A 21,475-nucleotide genomic window follows, 5' to 3' on the forward strand; every position below is an offset into this window, starting at 1 on the left:
AATTTGCGATTTGCATAATTTGCTACTTTACTAGATGAGCTTACTTGCGTTCACACTCTGCCACAACAAACAACAGATGACACGCTTTATTACCTCTCTCAAAATACAACCTGTATCTCTGCAGCTTCCCACTCACATCTCAGCGAACTAAACATAATCTTCAATGTCTTGAAGTCCCAGTGCATGTCCCTGGGTAACAACAGTTGTCACATCACAAGTCACTTGTAACATGCGAGTCCAAGTTGAAGAATTTGAGAAAGAAAGCCGAAGGGAGGCTGCCGGTCTGCTTGCGAGGGAAATGAGCTGGAGAGGCTGAATGACCAGTGAAGGAAATTCAAAAGATACAATATGAGACTTTGAAGTGAGCTATGAGAACATTTTCAGAATGGGCCCTGGTAGCTCAGTCGGTAGAGCATCAGACTTTTAATCTGAGGGTCCAGGGTTCAAGTCCCTGTCAGGGCTTTGATTTTGGCTCAAGGCGTTTGCTTCCCAATGAACGGTCGGAAATAAAAATAAAGAATGCAGGATGCGTTATGGAAAGTGGAAGAACCGTGACAACGTCGTGTTTGCCAAATTGCAACAGCCGTCCAGAATTTTCAAGAATTTTTGCTAGATTTTCAGTTGATGTTTAAACTCTCTCCTGGACTTGTCCTGCATGATATCACTGTAGTTTTCTGGCCATGTTTAATCACTTACCAATTCGCAAAATATTTCCTGTTTGTATACTTCTTTCTTGCAGAACTGCTTTTAAATTAATAACTTTCAGAATAACTGCAATTTTTACAGTTTCAAAAGCCCAGTGCCGATGAATATTTTAATTTGCACTCTCAAAGTCAGCAGGAGAAATCAACAATACTGATGTTTAATCGAAGCAATTGAAATCTGTTCCACACTTGCAAGCCTGTCTTGCAGATTGGTGCTGTGGCTTAGATGGTTAAAGTGCCTGTCTTGTAAACAGACGATCCTGAATTCAAATCTCAGCAGTACCTTTATACATTCAGGTCACAGCATGTAGCCTGTGAAGAATCCTCCTCATTCAATGGTAAACACAGAAAATGTTGACAACATTTCTGTGGTACTGACCTTCAAGATTGCTTTCCCCCATTTTATGTCAAACTTCCATATCTCCCATTTTTCACGCAACTTCCATTTTCCTCATCTACTCCATTGCATGTAACCTCGCTTCAGCTCTGAATAAGGATCACACGGATTTGAAACATTAACTTTGTGTTTGGCTCCACAGACATCCTCAAATTTTATGAGCTTTCACCCAAGCATTTTTAGTTTCTCATGCAGATTCACAATATGTGCAGTATTTTCCTTTGAATGCACGACAGGATTGACCTCAGGAAATCCAGTAGGAACATTTTGAATGTTTGTCAGCGATGTCCGTGAGCAAAGATTGAATGATTAAATGATTTATTCTGATGAAGAGTGACCCAACTTCGAAACGTTAGCTCGGTTCTCTCTTCACAGATGCTGCCAGACCCACTGAGATTTTCCATCATTTCCTGTTTTAATTCAGATTTCACATCCTCAGTAATTTGCTTTTTTATTGGACGATATATGTTGCTGCATGTTAGCAAGAATGATTCGGGCGGGATAAATTGTTGGGCATTTTCCATGAAGATGTGGTGTTGACAGATCTATTGACACCCTGAAATTTGCGATTTGCATAATGTTAGTTTTCTAGATGAGCTTACTTGCGTTCACACTCTGCCACAACAAACAACAGAAGACACCCTTTATTCCCCCTCTTAAAATACAATCTGTAGCTCTGTCGCTTCCCACTCATATCTCAGCGAACTAACCGTAATCTTCAATGTCTTGAAGTCCCAGTGCATGTCCGTGGGCATCAACAGTTGCCACATCTCAAGTCATTGGTAAAATGCGAGTCCAAGTTGAGAATTTGAGAAAGGAAACCAAAGGGAGGCTGCCAGTCTGCTTGCGAGGGAAATGAGCTGGAGAGGCTGAATGACCAGTGAAGGAAATTCAAAAGATACAATATGAGACTTTGAAGTGAGCTATGAGAACATTTTTACATTGGGCCCTGGTAGCTCAGTTGGTAGCGCATCAGGCTTTTAATCTGATGGTCTAGGGTTCAGGTCCCTGTCAGGGTTTTGATTTTGGCTCAAGGCGTTTGCTTCCCAATGAACGGTTGGAAATAAAAATAAAGAATGCAGGATGCTTTATGGAAAGTGGAAGAACCGTGACAACGTCGTGTTTGCCAAATTGCAACAGCCGTCCAGAATTTTCAAGAATTTTTGCTAGATTTTCAGTTGATGTTTAAACTCTCTCCTGGTCTTTGTCCTGCATTATACCACTATAGTTTTCTGGCCATGTTTAATCACTTACCAATTCGCAAAATATTTCCTGTTTGTATGCTCCTTTCCTGCAGAACTGCTTTTAAATTAATAACTTTCAGAAATAACTGCAATCTTTACAGTTTCAAAAGCCCAGTGACAATGAATATTTTAATTTGCACTCTCAATGTCAGCAGGAGAAATCAACAATACTGATGTTTAATCAAAACAATTGAAATCTGTTCTACACTTGCAAAGCTGTCTGGCAGATTGGTGCTGTGGCTTAGATGGTTAAAGCGCCTGTCTTGTAAACAGGAGATCCTGAGTTCAAATCTCAGCAGTACTGTTGTACATTCAGGTCAAAGTCTGTGAAGAATGCTTCTCATTTAATGGTGAACACAGAAAATGTTGACAACATTTCTGTGGTACTGACCTTCAAGGTTGCTTTCCCCTGTTTTACGTCAAACTTCCATATCTCCCATTTTTCACGCAACTTCCATTATCCTCATCTACTCCATTGCATGTAACCTCGCTTCAGCTCTGAATAAGGATCACACGGATTTGAAACATTAACTTTGTGTTTGGCTCCACAGACATCCTCAAATGTTATGTGCTTTAATCCAATCATTTTTAGTTTCTCATGCACATTCACAACATGTGCAGTATTTTCCTTTGAATGCACGACAGGATTGACCTCAGGAAATCCAGTAGAAACATTTTGAATGTCTGTCAGCGATGTCTGTGAGCAAAGATTGAATGATTAAATGATTTACTCTGATGAAGAATGACCCTGCCTCGAAACGTTAGCTCGGTTCTCTCTTCACAGATGCTGCCAGACCCACTGAGATTTTCCATCATTTCCTGTTTTTTTTCAGATTTCACATCTGCAGTAATTTGCTTTTTTATTGGACGATATATGTTGCTGCATGTCAGCAAGAACGATTTGGGCGGGATAAAGGATGGGGCGTTTTCCATGAAGATGTGGCGTTGACAGATCTATTTACACCCTGAAAATTTGCGATTTACATAATTTGCTACTTTACTAGATGAGCTTACTTGCGTTCACACTCTGCCACAACAAACAACAGATGACACGCTTTATTACCTCTCTCAAAATACAACCTGTATCTCTGCAGCTTCCCACTCACATCTCAGCGAACTAAACATAATCTTCAATGTCTTGAAGTCCCAGTGCATGTCCCTGGGTAACAACAGTTGTCACATCACAAGTCACTTGTAACATGCGAGTCCAAGTTGAAGAATTTGAGAAAGAAAGCCGAAGGGAGGCTGCCGGTCTGCTTGCGAGGGAAATGAGCTGGAGAGGCTGAATGACCAGTGAAGGAAATTCAAAAGATACAATATGAGACTTTGAAGTGAGGTATGAGAACATTTTCAGAATGGGCCCTGGTAGCTCAGTCGGTAGAGCATCAGACTTTTAACCTGAATGTTCAAGTCCCTGTCAGGGCTTTGATTTTGGCTCAAGGCGTTTGCTTCCCAATGAACGGTCAGAAATAAAAATAAAGAATGCAGGATGCTTTATGGAAAGTGGAAGAACCGTGACAACGTCGTGTTTGCCAAATTGCAACAGCCGTCCAGAATTTTCAAGAATTTTTGCTAGATTTTCAGTTGATGTTTAAACTCTCTCCTGGACTTGTCCTGCATGATATCACTATAGTTTTCTGGCCATGTTTAATCACTTACCAATTCGCAAAATATTTCCTGTTTGTATACTTCTTTCTTGCAGAACTGCTTTTAAATTAATAACTTTCAGAATAACTGCAATTTTTACAGTTTCAAAAGCCCAGTGCCGATGAATATTTTAATTTGCACTCTCAAAGTCAGCAGGAGAAATCAACAATACTGATGTATAATCGAAGCAATTGAAATCTGTTCCACACTTGCAAGCCTGTCTTGCAGATTGGTGCTGTGGCTTAGATGGTTAAAGTGCCTGTCTTGTAAACAGACGATCCTGAATTCAAATCTCAGCAGTAACTTTATACATTCAGGTCAAAGCATGTCACCTGTGAAGAATCCTCCTCATTCAATGGTAAACACAGAAAATGTTGACAACATTTCTGTGGTACTGACCTTCAAGATTGCTTTTCCCTGTTTTATGTCAAACTTGATTCAAACTTCCATATCTCCCATTTTTCACGCAACTTCCATTTTCCTCATCTACTCCATTGCATGTAACCTCGCTTCAGCTCTGAATAAGGATCACACGGATTTGAAACATTAACTTTGTGTTTGGCTCCACAGACATCCTCAAATTTTATGAGCTTTCACCCAAGCATTTTTAGTTTCTCATGCAGATTCACAATATGTGCAGTATTTTCCTTTGAATGCACGACAGGATTGACCTCAGGAAATCCAGTAGGAACATTTTGAATGTTTGTCAGCGATGTCTGTGAGCAAAGATTGAATGATTAAATGATTTACTCTGATGAAGAGTGACCCAACTTCGAAACGTTAGCTCGGTTCTCTCTTCACAGATGCTGCCAGACCCACTGAGATTTTCCATCATTTCCTGTTTTAATTCAGATTTCACATCCGCAGTAATTTGCTTTTTTATTGGACGATATATGTTGCTGCATGTTAGCAAGAACGATTCGGGCGGGATAAATTGTTGGGCATTTTCCATGAAGATGTGGTGTTGACAGATCTATTGACACCCTGAAATTTGCGATTTGCATAATTTGTTAGTTTTCTAGATGAGCTTACTTGCGTTCACACTCTGCCACAACAAACAACAGATGACACCCTTTATTCCCCCTCTTAAAATACAATCTGTAGCTCTGTAGCTTCCCACTCATATCTCAGCGAACTAACCATAATCTTCAATGTCTTGAAGTCCCAGTGCATGTCCGTGGGCAACAACAGTTGCCACATCTCAAGTCATTGGTAAAATGCGAGTCCAAGTTGAAGAATTTGAGAAAGGAAACCAAAGGGAGGCTGCCGGTCTGCTTGCGAGGGAAATGAGCTGGAGAGGCTGAATGACCAGTGAAGGAAATTCAAAAGATACAATATGAGACTTTGAAGTGAGCTATGAGAACTTTTTTACATTGGGCCCTGGTAGCTCAGTTGGTAGAGTATCAGACTTTTAATCTGATGGTCCAGGGTTCAAGTCCATGTCAGAGCTTCGATTTTGGCTCAAGGCGTTTGCTTCCCAATGAACGGTCGGAAATAAAAATAAAGAATGCAGGATGCTTTATGGAAAGTGGAAGAACCGTGACAACGTCGTGTTTGCCAAATTGCAACAGCCGTCCAGAATTTTCAAGGATTTTTGCTAGATTTTCAGTTGATGTTTAAACTCTCCCCTGGTCTTGTCCTGCATTATATCACTATAGTTTTCTGGTCATGTTTAATCACTTACCAATTCGCAAAATATTTCCTGTTTGTATGCTCCTTTCCTGCAGAACTGCTTTTAAATTATTAACTTTCAGAATAACTGCAATTTTTACAGTTTCAAAAGCCCAGTGGCGATGAATATTTTAATTTGCACTCTCAAAGTCAGCAGGAGAAATCAACAATACTGATGTTTAATCAAAACAATTGAAATCTGTTCTACATTTGCAAAGTTGTCTTGCAGATTGGTGCTGTGGCTTAGATGGTTAAAGCGCCTGTCTTGTAAACAGGAGATCCTGAGTTCAAATCTCAGCAGGACCTTTATACATTCAGGTTTAAGCATGTAGCCTGTGAAGAATGCTCCTCATTTAATGGTGAACCCAGAAAACGTTGGCAAAATTTCTGTGGTACTGACCTTCAAGATTGCTTTCCCTTGATTTATGTCAAACTTGATTCAAACTTCCATATCTCCCACTTTTCACGCAACTTCCATTTTCCTCATCGACTCCATTGCATGTAACCTCGCTTCAGCTCGGAATAAGGATCACATGGATTTGAAACATTATCTTTGTGTCTGGCTCCGCAGACATCCTCAAATTTTATGAGCTTTAATCCAATCATTTTTAGTTTCTCATGCAGATTCACAACATGTGCAGTATTTTCCTTTGAATGCACGACAGGTTTGACCTCAGGAAATCCAGTAGGAACATTTTGAATGTTTGTCAGCGATGTCTGTGAGCAAAGATTGAATGATTACATCGAACATAGAACATACAACGATACAGCGCAGTACAGGCCCTTCGGCCCACGATGTTGCACCTAAACAAAAGCCATCTAACCTACACTATGCCATTATCATCCATATGTTTATCCAATAAACTTTTAAATGCCCTCAATGTTGGCGAGTTCACTACTGTAGCAGGTAGGGCATTCCACGGCCTCACTACTCTTTGCGTAAAGAACCTACCTCTGACCTCTGTCCTATATCTATTACCCCTCAGTGTAAAGCTATGTCCCCTCGTGCCAGCCATTTCCATCCGCGGGAGAAGGCTCTCACTGTCCACCCTATCTAACCCCCTGATCATTTTGTATGCCTCTATTAAGTGTCCTCTTAACCTTCTTCTCTCCAACGAAAACAACCTCAAGTCCATCAGCCTTTCCTCATAAGATTTTCCCTCCATACCAGGCAACATCCTGGTAAATCTCCTCTGCACCCGCTCCAAAGCCTCCACGTCCTTCCTATAATGCGGTGACCAGAACTGTACGCAATACTCCAAATGCGGCCGTATCAGAGTTCTGTACAGCTGCAACATGACCTCCTGACTCCGGAACTCAATCCCTCTACCAATAAAGGCCAACACTCCATAGGCCTTCTTCACAACCCTATCAACCTGGGTGGCAACTTTCAGGGATCTATGTACATGGACACCTAGATCCCTCTGCTCATCCACACTTCCAAGAACTTTACCATTAGCCAAATATTCCGCATTCCTGTTATTCCTTCCAAAGTGAATCACCTCATACTTCTCTACATTAAACTCCATTTGCCACCTCTCAGCCCAGCTCTGCAGCTTATTTAAATCCTTCTGTAACCTGCTACATCCTTCCACACTATCGACAACACCACCAACTTTAGTATCGTCTGCAAATTTACTCACCCACCCTTCTGCGCCTTCCTCTAGGTCATTGATAAAAATGACAAACAGCAACGGCCCCAGAACAGATCCTTGTGGTACTCCACTTGTAACTGAACTCCATTCTGAACATTTCCCATCAACCACCACCGTCTGTCTTCTTTCAGCTAGCCAATTTCTGATCCACATCTCTAAATCACCCTCAATCCCCAGCCTCTGTATTTTCTGCAATAGCCTACCGTGGGGAACATTATCAAACGCTTTGCTGAAATCCATATACACCACATCAACTGCTCTACCCTCGTCTACCTGTTCAGTCACCTTCTCAAAGAACTCGATAAGGTTTGTGAGGCATGACCTACCCTTCACAAAGCCATGCTGACTATCCCTGATCATATTATTCCTATCTAGATGATTATAAATCTTGTCTCTTATAATCCCCTCCAAGACTTTACCCACTACAGACGTGAGGCTCACTGGTCTATAGTTGCCGGGGTTGTCTCTGCTCCCCTTTTTGAACAAAGGGACCACATTTGCTATCCTCCAGTCCTCTGGCACTATTCCTGTAGCCAATGATGACATAAAAATCAAAGCCAAAGGTCCAGCAATCTCTTCCCTGGCCTCCCAGAGAATCCTAGGATAAATCCCATCAGGACCCGGGGACTTATCTATTTTCAGCCTGTCCAGAATTGCCAACACCTCTTCCCTACGTACCTCAATGCCATCTATTCTATTAGCCTGGGTCTCAGCATTCTCCTCCACAACATTATCTTTTTCCTGAGTGAATAAAGAACAAAGAACAAAGAAATGTACAGCACAGGAACAGGCCCTTCGGCCCTCCAAGCCCGTGCCGACCATACTGCCCGACTAAACTACAATCTTCTACACTTCCTGGGTCCGTATCCTTCTATTCCCATCCTATTCATATATTTGTCAAGATGCCCCTTAAATGTCCCTATCGTCCCTGCTTCCACTACCTCCTCCGGTAGTGAGTTCCAGGCACCCACTACCCTCTGCGTAAAAAACTTGCCTCGTACATCTACTCTAAACCTTGCCCCTCTCACCTTAAACCTATGCCCCCTAGTAATTGACCCCTCTACCCTCGGGAAAAGCCTCTGACTATCCACTCTGTCTATGCCCCTCATAATTTTGTATACCTCTATCAGGTCGCCCCTCAACCTCCTTCGTTCCAGTGAGAACAAACCGAGTTTATTCAATCGCTCCTCATAGCTTATGCCCTCCATACCAGGCAACATTCTGGTAAATCTCTTCTGCACCCTCTCTAAAGCCTCCACATCCTTCTGGTAGTGTGGCGACCAGAATTGAACACTATACTCCAAGTGTGGCCTAACTAAGGTTCTATACAGCTGCAACATGACTTGCCAATTCTTATACTCAATGCCCCGGCCAATGAAGGCAAGCATGCCGTATGCCTTCTTGACTACCTTCTCCACCTGTGTTGCCCCTTTCAATGACCTGTGGACCTGTACTCCTAGATCTCTTTGACTTTCAATACTCTTGAAGGTTCTACCATTCACTGTATATTCCCTACCTGCATTAGCCCTTCCAAAATGCATTACCTCACATTTGTCCGGATTAAACTCCATCTGCCATCTCTCCGCCCAAGTCTCCAGACAATCTAAATCCTGCTGTATCCTCAGACAGTCCTCATCGCTATCCGCAATTCCACCAACCTTTGTGTCGTCTGCAAACTTACTAATCAGACCAGTTACATTTTCCTCCAAATCATTTATATATACTACAAAGAGCAAAGGTCCCAGCACTGATCCCTGTGGAACACCACTGGTCACAGCCCTCCAATTAGAAAAGCATCCCTCCATTGCTACCCTCTGCCTTCTATGGCCTAGCCAGTTCTGTATCCACCTTGCCAGTTCACCCCTGATCCCGTGTGACTTCACCTTTTGTACTAGTCTACCATGAGGGACCTTGTCAAAGGCCTTACTGAAGTCCATATAGACAACATCTACTGCCCTACCTGCATCAATCATCTTAGTGACCTCCTCGAAAAACTCTATCAAGTTAGTGAGACACGACCTCCCCTTCACAAAACCGTGCTGCCTCTCACTAATACGTCCATTTGCTTCCAAATGGGAGTAGATCCTGTCTCGAAGAATTCTCTCCAGTAATTTCCCTACCACTGAAGTAAGGCTCACCGGCCTGTAGTTCCCGGGATTATCCTTGCTACCCTTCTTAAACAGAGGAACAACATTGGCTATTCTCCAGTCCTCCGGGACATCCCCTGAAGACAGCGAGGATCCAAAGATTTCTGTCAAGGCCTCAGCAATTTCCTCTCCAGCCTCCTTCAGTATTCTGGGGTAGATCCCATCAGGCCCTGGGGACTTATCTACCTTAATATTTTTTAAGACACCCAACACCTCGTCTTTTTGGATGACAATGTGACCCAGGCTATCTACACCCCCTTCTCCAGACTCAACATCTACCAATTCCTTCTCTTTGGTGAATACTGATGCAAAGTATTCATTTAGTACCTCGCCCATTTCCTCTGGCTCCACACATAGATTCCCTTGCCTATCCTTCAGTGGGCCAACCCTTTCCCTGGCTACCCTCTTGCTTTTTATGTACATGTAAAAAGCCTTGGGATTTTCCTTAACCCTATTTGCCAATGACTTTTCATGACCCCTTCTAGCCCTCCTGACTCCTTGCTTAAGTTCCTTCCTACTTTCCTTATATGCCACACAGGCTTCGTCTGTTCCCAGCCTTTTAGCCCTGACAAATGCCTCCTTTTTCTTTTTGACGAGGCCTACAATATCACTCGTCATCCAAGGTTCCCGAAAATTGCCGTATTTATCTTTCTTCCTCACAGGAACATGCCTGTCCTGTATTCCTTTCAACTGACACTTGAAAGCCTCCCACATGTCAGATGTTGATTTGCCCTCAAACATCCGCCCCCAATCTATGTTCTTCAGTTCCCGCCTAATATTGTTATAATTAGCCTTCCCCCAATTTAGCACATTCATCCTCGGACCACTCTTATCCTTGTCCACCAGTACTTTAAAACTTACTGAATTGTGGTCATTGTTACCAAAATGCTCCCCTACTGAAACATCTACCACCTGGCCGGGCTCATTCCCCAATACCAGGTCCAGTACTGCCCCTTCCCTAGTTGGACTGTTTACATATTGTTTTAAGAAGCCCTCCTGGATGCTCCTTACAAACTCCGCCCCGTCTAAGCCCCTGGCACTAAGTGAGTCCCAGTCAATATTGGGGAAGTTGAAGTCTCCCATCACCACAACCCTGTTGTTTTTACTCTTTTCCAAAATCTGTCTACCTATCTGCTCCTCTATCTCCCGCTGGCTGTTGGGAGGCCTGTAGTATACCCCCAACATTGTGACTGCACCCTTCTTATTCCTGATCTCTACCCATATAGCCTCACTGCCCTCTGAGGTGTCCTCTCGCAGTATAGCTGTGGGAACAAGTAGCGCAACTCCGCCTCCCCTTTTACATCATCCTCTATCCCGCCTGAAACATCTAAATCCTGGAACGTTTAGCTGCCAATCCTGCCCTTCCCTCAACCAGGTCTCTGTAATGGCAATAACATCATAGTTCCAAGTAGTAATCCAAGCTCTAAGTTCATCTGCCTTACCCGTAATGCTCCTTGCATTAAAACATATGCACTTCAGGCCACCAGACCTGCTGTGTTCAGCAACTTTTCCCCGTCTGCTCTGCCTCAGAGCCACACTGTCCCTATTCCCTAGTTCTCCCTCAATGCTCTCACCTTCTGACCGATTGCTCCCGTACCCACCCCCCTGCCATACGAGTTTAAACCCTCCCGTGTGACACTAGCAAACCTCGCGGCCAGGATATTTATGCCTCTCCGGTTTAGATGCAACCCGTCCATCTTATACAGGTCACACCTGCCCCGGAAGAGCTCCCAGTGGTCCAGAAAACGGAAACCCTCCCTCCTACACCAGCTGTTTAGCCACGTGTTTGTCTGCTCTATCTTCCTATTTCTAGCCTCACTGGCACGTGGCACAGGGAGTAATCCCGAGATTACAACCCTCGAGGTCCTGTCTTTTAACTTTCTGCCTAGCTCCCTGAACTCCTGCTGCAGGACCACATGCCCCTTCCTGCCTATGTCGTTAGTACCAATATGTAGAACGACCTCTGCCTGTTTGCCCTCCCCCTTCAGGATTCCCTCTACCCGTTCGGAGACATCCTGGACCCTGGCACCAGGGAGGCAACATACCATCCTGGAGTCTCTTTCACGTCCACAGAAGCGCCTATCTGTGCCCCTGACTATAGAGTCCCCTATTACTATTACTCTTCTGCGCTTTGACCCTCCCTTCTGAACATCAGAGCCAGCCGTGGTGCCACTGCTCTGGCTGCTGCTGTTTTCCCCTGATAGGCTATCCCCCCCGACAGTATCCAAAGGGGTATATCTGTTCGAGAGGGGGACAACCACAGGGGATTCCTGCACTGACTGCCTGCCCTTTCTGGTGGTCACCCATTTCTCTGCCTGCACCTTGGGTGTGACCACATTTACATAACTGCGATCTATGACGCTTTCCGCCACCTGCATGCTCCTAAGTGCATCCAATTGCTGCTCCAACCGAACCATGTGGTCTGTGAGGAGCTGCAGTTGGGTGCACTTTCTGCAGATGAAGCCATCCGGGACGCTGGAAGCCTCCCGGACCTGCCACATCTCACAGTCAGAGCACAGCACCCCTCTAACTGACATTGCGTCAATTAATTAAAATTAAAATTTGTCTTTTTTTTTTTTTTTTAATACTTTTTTTTTAAATTGCAAAGTTACTGTCAACTATCTGTTTCCTAGCACTAGATTTCTAATAGAAATGCGATAGCTAACTATAATACTCTCCGATCTCTGGCTTAGATATCCTCTAAATTATAATTAAGTTATTATGTTTAATTAGTTCCCAAATACTCAAATTTTTTTTTTTAAATTTAGGTTAGAATCCCAACCAGCCACTCAGGTCACAGCTTTTCTGTGATGTCGCTTCAGTTTCCCCCCGACACACACAATTTGAAAAAAGGTATAAAAGTAAAAATCACTTACTTGCCTTCTGAGTGTCTGAGATGTTCTCAGGTTCTCTCGCTGACAGAGACTGCTCCTCCACCACCGATCCTTGACCTGCACAATGCTAATAATATAATAATATAATATGGCACTTACCTTACACCAATGGGTCTTATTATTAGGTTAGAGGAGGAGGGCGGGTGGGAGACACTACACGTGTAGTGTCTCGGGTTTCCTCTCCACCAGAATTTATTGGTTGGGGGGGGGGGACTTGCCAGAGGTAGAACTTCCGGTTCCCGCCTTATATAAAAACAAATAAAACTGAAAAGAAGAACAGACACGGGACCAGGCAAGGCTTTTTAAACTAACTACTCACCTCCCAGAAGGCCCCTGCGCACCGCTGCCGCCGAAATCCAAAGGGCTGCTCCTGTAAAGGTAAGGCTTTTTAAATACACTACTCACCTCCCAGAAGGCCCCTGCGCACCGCTGCCGCCGAAATCCAAAGGGCTGCTCCTGTAAAGGTAAGGTTTTTAAATACACTACTCACCTCCCAGAAGGCCCCTGCGCACCGCTGCCGCCGAAATCCAAAGGGCTGCTACTGTAAAGGTAAGGTTTTTAAATTCACTACTCACCCCCCAGAAGGCCCCTGCGCACCGCTGCCGCCGAAATCCAAAGGGCTGCTCCTGGAAAGGCAAGTGGTTTTAAATACACTACTCACCTCCCAGAAGGCCCCTGCGCACCGCTGCCGCCGAAATCCAAAGGGCTGCTCCTGGAAAGGCAAGTGGTTTTAAATACACTACTCACCTCCCAGAAGGTGAGTATCGCCAGAAAGAATAAGGCGGATGGGAGTTCCCTCACACCGGGGGGGGGTCGAGGAGCGAGCAGGAGTAGCCGGGGTCAGTTGAAGTCAGCTGACTTACGGAAGTGATATGAGGGGAGCAATCAAGCTAGATAGGGATCTAGCGGGGCGGGGTGGGGGGGGGTGGGGGTGGGGGTGGGAGGGGACAACCGGGATGCTGCTGTGAAATCCAAAAGGAAATGGCTAAAGAGAGGGTGGTCGGGGGCGGAATGCGACGCTGGGGGAGCGAGCGGGAGCGCGGAGGCGGGATATGGGACTGGCCTAGAGAAGGTAATGGCTAGTCGACACGGGAGGGGGGCAGGTAGCCCCCCAGTGAGGCTGATCACGTGGAACGTGAGAGGCCTGAATGGACCGATAAAAAGGGCCCGAGCGCTCGCGCATTTGAAAGGACTGAGGGCAGACGTGGCCATGCTCCAAGAGACGCACCTAAAGGTGGCAGACCAAGTTAGGCTAAGGAAAGGATGGGTGGGACAGGTGTTCCACTCAGGACTGGACGCAAAGAACAGAGGGGTGGCCATTTTGGTGGGGAAACGGGTAGCATTTGAAGCAAAGAACATCGTAGCAGATAGTGGAGGTAGATATGTAATGGTGAGTGGTATGCTGGAGGGAATGGAGGTCGTGTTGGTTAATGTGTATGCCCCAAATTGGGACGATGCGGGGTTCATGAGATGGATGCTGGGGCGTATACCGGACCTGGAGGTAGGAAATTTGATTTTAGGAGGGGACTTTAATATGGTGCTGGACCCGGGGCTAGATAGATCCAGCTCAAGGACTGGAAGAAGGCCGGCAGCGGCCAAGGTACTTAAGGGGTTTATGGACCAAATGGGGGGAGTGAATCCATGGCGATTTCTTAGACCCAGGGCTAGGGAGTATTCCTTCTTCTCCCACGTCCATAAAGTGTACTCCCGGATAGATTTTTTTGTTTTAGGAAGGTCGTTGATCTCTAGGGTGGAAGAAGATGAATACTCAGCCATAGCGGTTTCGGATCATGCCCCACATTGGGTGGACCTGGAAGTAGGAGGGGACAGGGAGCAGAGAACACTCTGGCGATTAGATGTGGGACTGATGGCGGATGAGGGAGTGTGTGCAAGAGTGCGGGGGTGTATCGAGAGATACCTGGAGGTCAATGACGACGGCGAGGTCCCTGTGGGAGTGGTCTGGGAAGCACTAAAAGCGGTGGTCAGAGGAGAGCTGATTTCTATTGGGGCCCACAAAAGGAAAACAGAGGCCAAGGAAAGGGATAGATTACTGGGGGAGATTTTAAGGGTGGACAGGGAATTTGCAGAGACCCCGGAGGAGGAGCTATACAGGGAGAGGAGACGACTCCAGACCGAGTTTGACCTTCTGACCACCAGAAAGGCGGAGGTACTGTGGAGGAAGGCACAGGGGAGGAGGTCTGAATATGGGGAAAAGGCTAGTCGCCTGTTGGTGCACCAACTGCGAAAGAGGGCAGCAGCGAGGGAGATAGGAGGAATTAGGGATGAAAGGGGAGACACTGTGCGAAGGGCAGGAAAGATAAATGAGGTGTTTAAGACCTTTTATGAAGAACTGTATAGGTCTCAGCCCCCAGAGGGAGAGGAGGGGATGCGGCAGTTCCTGGACCAGTTGAGGTTCCCGAAAGTGGAGGAGCAGGCGGTGGCAGGCCTGGGGGCGCCGATTGAGGTGGACGAGGTTATTAAGGGACTGGGAAGCATGCAAGCAGGGAAGGCCCCGGGGCCGGACGGGTTCCCGGTGGAATTCTACAGAAAATATGTTGACTTGTTGGCCCTGTTGTTGGCGAGGACGTTCAATGAGGCCAGGGAAGTGGGGACACTACCCCCGACAATGTCGGAGGCGACGATATCGCTAATTTTGAAGAGGGACAAAGATCCGATGCAGTGTGGGTCCTATAGGCCTATTTCACTATTGAACGTGGACGCCAAACTGCTAGCAAAGGTGCTGGCATCGAGGATAGAGGACTGTGTCCCAGGGGTGGTGCACGAAGACCAGACAGGGTTCGTAAAAGGGAGACAATTGAATGTTAACGTGCGACGGCTATTAGGGGTGATAATGATGCCCTCAGTGGAGGGGGAGGCAGAGATAGTGGCGGCAATGGACGCAGAGAAGGCATTTGATAGGGTGGAGTGGGAGTATTTATGGGAAGTGTTAAGGAGGTTTGGGTTTGGGAACGGATTTATTCGCTGGGTTAGACTACTTTATGGGGCACCAACGGCAAGCGTAGTTACAGGTCGACATAGATCGGAGTATTTCCGATTATATAGGGGAACAAGACAGGGATGCCCGCTGTCTCCATTGTTGTTTGCGCTGGCAATTGAACCTCTGGCCATGGCGCTGAGAGACTCCAGGAAATGGAGAGGGGTGACTAGAGGGGGAGAAGAACACCGAGTCTCGTTATACGCGGATGACCTATTGCTATACGTGTCGGACCCAGCGGGGGGGATGATAGAGGTTATGCGAATCTTGAGGAGGTTCGGGGAATTTTCGGGGTATAGGTTAAACATGGGGAAGAGTGAATTATATGTGATAAATCCAGGGGACCAGAGTAGAGAGATAGAAGGCTTGCCGCTAAGGAAAGTGGAAAGAAACTTCCGATACTTGGGGATTCAGATCGCTAGGAGCTGGGGAACCTTGCACAGACTTAATCTGACACGGCTGGTAAAACAAATGGAGGAGGACTTTAAGAGGTGGGACATGCAGCCTTTATCGCTGGCGGGCAGGGTGCAGGCAATTAAGATGATGGTCCTCCCGAGGTTCTTATTTGTCTTTCAATGTCTCCCTATTTTAATCACCAGGACCTTTCTTAATAAAATAGATAGGGGCATTACGAGCTTTGTGTGGGCAGGGAAAGTTCCGAGAGTAAGGAGGGGGTTCCTGCAGCGCAGTAGGGACAGAGGAGGACTGGCACTACCGAACTTAGGAGATTATTATTGGGCCGCCAATGTGGCAATGATACGTAGATGGATGATGGAGGGTGAGGGAGCGGCATGGAAAAGGCTGGAGAGAAGGTCCTGTAAAGGGACGAGTCTCGAGGCGCTGGTGACGGCGCCGCTACCGTTCTCACCGAAAAAGTACACCACGAACCCGGTGGTGGCGGCAACACTGAACATATGGGGACAGTGGAGGCGACAGAGAGGGGTGCGGGGAGCCCTGGTGGGGTCCCCTATCAGGAACAACCATAGGTTCGCCCCAGGAAGAATGGATGGAGGATTTCAGAGCTGGTACCAGTTGGGAATTAGGAAGGTGGGAGATTTATTCATAGATGGGACTTTTGCGAGCTTGGGAGCACTGGAGGAAAAGTATAAGTTACCCCGGGGGAATTTCTTGAGATATATGCAGGTGAGGGCGTTTACTAGACAACAGGTGAGGGAATTTCCGCGGCTCCCGACACAGGGGATACAGGACAGGGTGCTTTCAGTGGTGTGGGTCGGAGAGGGCAAGGTGTCAGAGATTTATAGAGAGATGAGGGAAGAGGGGGAGGAGTCGGTTGGCGAACTAAAAAGAAAGTGGGAAGAAGAATTAGGGGAGGAGATAGAGGAGGGTATGTGGGCTGATGCCCTAAGCAGGGTAAATTCCTCTTCCTCATGCGCCAGGCTTAGCCTGATTCAATTTAAGGTGCTACATAGAGCACACATAACGGGGGCAAGATTGAGCAGGTTCTTTGGAGTGGAGGACAAATGTGGGAGGTGTGGCGGGAGCCCGGCAAACCACGCACATATGTTTTGGGCGTGCCCGGCACTGGAAGGGTATTGGAAGGGAGTGACGGGAGTGTTTCGCAGGTGGTGAAGGCCCGGGTCAAACCAGGCTGGGGGTTAGCTCTATTTGGAGTTGCGGAAGAGCCGGGAGTGCAGGAGGCGAAAGAGGCCGATGTCGTGGCCTTTGCGTCCCTCGTAGCCCGGCGCAGGATCCAACTCATGTGGAAGGAGGCGAAACCCCCCGGACTGGAGGCCTGGGTAAACGATATGTCGGGGTTTATTAAACTGGCGCAGATAAAGTTTGCCCTGATGAGGATCGGCTCAAGGGTTCACCAGGCGGTGACAGCCATTTCTCGACTACCGAGGGGAACGTTAGAGGGAAGACAGATGGCCAGCAGCAGCAACCCAGGGGGGAGGGGGGGGGGGGAGGGGGGGAGGAGGCTTAGTTGAGTATAGGTCAATAGAGTACGAGGTTTTGTTACTTGTATATTATTATTATTATTATTATGGTTAAAAAGTTTTTTTTAAATTCTGTTTTGTTATTGTTATCGTTTCGTTTGTTTTGTAAGCGGGAAAAATGTTGCTCAGGGAAAAGAAATTTCAATAAAACCAGTACTGAGCCTCTGACTGTGTGTAACTATCCCCAGTACTGAGCCTCTGACTGTGTGGCATTAACCCCAGTACTGAGCCTCTGACTGTGTGGCACTATCCCCAGTACTGAGCCTCTGACTGTGTGGCCCTATCCCCAGTACTGAGCCTCTGACTGTGTGGCACTGTCCCCAGTACTGAGCCTCTGACTGTGTGGCACTAACCCCAGTACTGAACCTCTGACTGTGTGGCACTATCCCCAGTACTGAGCCTCTGACTGTGTGGCACTATCCCCAGTACTGAGCCTCTGACTGTGTGGCACTGTCCCCAGTACTGAGCCTCTGACTGTGTGGCTCTATCCCCAGTACTGAGCCTCTGACTGTGGCACTATCCCCAGTACTGAGCCTCTGACTGTGTGGCACTATCCCCAGTACTGAGCCTCTGACTGTGTGGCTCTATCCCCAGTACTGAGCCTCTGACTGTGTGACACTATCCCCAGTACTGAGCCTCTGACTGTGTGGCTCTATCCCTAGTACTGAACCTCTGACTGTCTGGCACTATTGTCAGTACTGAGCCTCTGACTGTGTGGCTCTATCCCCAGTACTGAGCCTCTGACTGTGTGGCACTATCCCCAGTACTGAGCCTCTGACTGTGTGGCTCTATCCCCAGTACTGAGCCTCTGACTGTGTGTAACTATCCCCAGTACTGAGCCTCTGACTGTGTGACACTATCCCCAGTACTGAGCCTCTGACTGTGTGGCTCTATCCCTAGTACTGAACCTCTGACTGTCTGGCACTATTGTCAGTACTGAGCCTCTGTCTGTGTGGCACTATCCCCAGTACTGAGCCTCTGACTGTGTGACACTATCCCCAGTACTGAGCCTCTGACTGTTTGACACTATTCCCCAGTACTGAGCCGCTGACTGTGTGGCTCTATCCCCAGTACTGAGCCTCTGACTGTGTGGCACTATCCCCAGTACTGAACCTCTGTCTGTGTGGCCCCTTCCCCAGCACTGAGCCTCAGACTGTGAGTTGTTATTCACAGCACTAAACCTCTTGTTATGTGGAACTATCCCAAGTCTTACGATCTGACAATGCGGCCGCTCTTCAATGCTGACTTGAACTCACACGGTTCTGATGCTAGAAACGGGCTGTGATGTGCAGATTGATTGGAATAACACAATGGTTAAAATGGCTGAACTGGGAGTATGTACTCCAACCTCGAATATTATCTTGAATAAATTAAAATAAATTAAGAATAATTGGAATCATAAATATAGTAATACACAGGATCAGCAATAGGCGATTCGGCCCATCGAGCAGCGAAACCGTGGATGGCCTGATTGTGATCTTAGTTCCACTTTCCTGACAGTCCCTCTGGTCAGAGCTTCCACTGCTGGCTGGGAAAGGGAATGGAAATACCAGCGACCCTCAGGTTGAACCAATTCCCACTCCGCTCCATCTTAAATTTAACCTCGCCCCACTTTTAATGTTCACGAAGCTCCAGATTACTGAAATGAGAGGAACATCTTCTCCTAATCTTGCCTGCCACGCCTCCTCGGAATGGGACATGTTTCACTAGGATCACCTCTCATTCTTCAAAGATTTAATGAGTATTGCCCAACATGGGCAAAGTCTCCTCCTAACCAACACCTTCATAACAGGAAAAAGCCAAGTGAAACGATTCTGAGTGTCATCTAATTGGAGCTGACCAACACTGTGTTCTCTCCAATGCCATGTACATCAAGAAATCTCATCTTTTATACTTGTAATAAAGTTGAGCATCCGATTTGCATTTTGTGAGTCATGTACACTGCAAACATACTGCTCACCCATGTCAATCTAGTTCTGCTCTTCTGCAATCCCTGTCCAAGTGAGCAACTCTGTGACCCTGTATGTAAGATTCTGTAGGATTTGGTGTATTCTCCTCCTCATCATGACCTTCCCTGTCACCACTCCGCTCTGTACAGATATTTGTTGTTCCTCGTCCCACATCTCGGGGTCCACAGCGAGCTTTACTTTGCACAGGTGGTTCCCCTGAACCAGGCTCGAGTGTAGCTGAAAGTGCATGCCTCAAATATCATGTTCATGTGTTCTCCTGTTCACGTGTCACGTGCTGTCCCAGCTGAGATTGTGATAAAAATAACATGCAGAAAAGTAAGCCATGACTAAATGTATCACAGGTCAGAGAATGCTCCTTAGGTTTTATTGTTATTTATTGGAAGGGGAAGAATTTGGATGGAACGCTGAGTACAAATATGTCCACAGTGTTGTCATTGAATACTCACGGGATGTATTTACACTCGATTATCCACAGAATAAATCTCCTTCTGCACCGCACTTATCAAATGCCCCCAAACACAGGGTTCGATACAAAGTAAAGCTAGCTCTACAATGTCCCTCCCAGGGAACATGGAGCTAGATACATCCAAAGCTCCCTCGATATTGTCCCTGTCAAGCACTTCCATCAAATGGTTCTCTAGAGATTGCAGTCCCCGAAACTGTCCAAAAACGACGTCCTGGGCAGGTGTATCAAGATGTAATTGAAGAGTAAATGCCCCTTTAGATTGTCCCATCAACATTTCCAGGGCAATTAAAGTGCCCATTAGATGCAGAATAAGGGTCTCTACACGTTTTCGTTAGACCCATTCAGGGGCCTGCATTGGAAGAAACACAATGGGTGTGGACAGATTGCAAGGAAGGGGAGAGACAGAGGGTGAGACTGAGAGAAAGGGGAGCAAGCAGTATGGTTGATAAATAGAGAGTGGGAGAGCGAAATAAAATAAAATGTGTGGAAATGATTATAGGGAGGCGAGAGGGACTGATTATGCTGGAGAGTGAGGAAAGGTAATGGGAGAGGAATTCAGTGTGATGTTGAGTGAGAGATAAAGTAGGAGACTGAGTATTGAGCAGGAGGCAGAAAGCAAAAGTGGAGCCTGAGGGTTGAAGGTGGGAACAATGGACTGTGAAGAGACATAATGGTGTTGGGCAGTGAGAAGGAGAGTGGTAGATATCTGGTTAGAAACTTGTCTGATGTCAGATATGAACAGTCTGCAAACAGGCAGCGCCAGCTGCAGACAGTTCCCTGGAAGAGGGATGGAGTCGTCAAGAAAGCCCCAAGCTAAGTCTAAGGGTTGTCAGTACCGTTTGCCAATCCATTCACTGCCCTCGCATCCCTTACTGTTCTCAGCTCCCCACTGAGGTCCTTATAACTACCCCCCCCCCCCTCCACCCACTGTCTGTCTATCCAGGGGAGAGGAGGGATAGAAAGAGAGAGAGAGAGTTCGCAATGATCAGGCGGGCGAATGAAAGTGGCACATATAAATAAATAGAATAATAATTAAATAAAATGTATTCACACAAGGTTTCCACAATGGGCAGCCTGTTGTATTTGTGAAAGCTCTATTCTTTCTTCTGAGACGACTGAAGGTGTTGAGAATCGAGACAGAGGAGGTGGAGGAGGCACGGGCCTGTTGTTGTATTTCCTGATGCATCAAGAAGTCCAGGTTAAAGCCCAACAGGTTTGTTTCAAATCAGTAACTTTCGGAGCGCAGCGCATTCCTCAGGTGAATGAAGAGGTGAGTTCCACATCCACATATACAGACAAAGTCAATGATGCAAGACGATACTTTGAATGCGAGTCTTTGCAGGTAATTATGTCTTTACAGGTTCAGACGGAGCAACTGGAGAGAAGTAACATCGCAGGTTAAACAGGTGTCAATTGTCTCAAGCCAGGACAGTTGGTAGGAGTTTGCAAGCCCAGGCTGTCATGCTATTCAAACACACACATCATGATGGACACACCAACAGACAAATCAGAGCACACAACACCACAACCAATCACACACAAGGACAGCAACCACATAAAAGCACGAGCACGACACCTAGTGGACAGTAGGTCTGGGGACAAAGACACGGACAAGACCTGTTACAAGATCACAACCAGGGAATCCCCACGTGCAGAGTATCAAGACAAAACTGTACATAGAAAGTTTAAATAAAATAGCGTTGTGCCATATACAACCGTGTTGGCTC

General features: G+C 46.4%; 4 non-coding genes across 4 annotated transcripts; all 4 read left to right on the plus strand.

Moving 5' to 3' along the window:
- Positions 1 to 389: 389 nt before the first annotated feature.
- On the plus strand, positions 390 to 462 carry trnak-uuu (transfer RNA lysine (anticodon UUU)). Its single transcript has one exon. It is a non-coding gene; the product is annotated as a tRNA-Lys (tRNA).
- A 2,113-nt stretch (positions 463 to 2,575) lies between these two features.
- Positions 2,576 to 2,649, plus strand: trnat-ugu (transfer RNA threonine (anticodon UGU)). The gene has a single exon. It is a non-coding gene; the product is annotated as a tRNA-Thr (tRNA).
- A 2,720-nt stretch (positions 2,650 to 5,369) lies between these two features.
- trnak-uuu (transfer RNA lysine (anticodon UUU)) lies at positions 5,370 to 5,442 on the plus strand. The gene has a single exon. It is a non-coding gene; the product is annotated as a tRNA-Lys (tRNA).
- Positions 5,443 to 5,895: 453 nt separating this feature from the next.
- Positions 5,896 to 5,969, plus strand: trnat-ugu (transfer RNA threonine (anticodon UGU)). The gene has a single exon. It is a non-coding gene; the product is annotated as a tRNA-Thr (tRNA).
- The last annotated feature ends 15,506 nt before the right edge of the window (positions 5,970 to 21,475 follow it).

Source organism: Scyliorhinus torazame, chromosome 4, assembly GCF_047496885.1.
Source record: "Scyliorhinus torazame isolate Kashiwa2021f chromosome 4, sScyTor2.1, whole genome shotgun sequence".
NCBI lineage: Eukaryota > Metazoa > Chordata > Chondrichthyes > Carcharhiniformes > Scyliorhinidae > Scyliorhinus > Scyliorhinus torazame.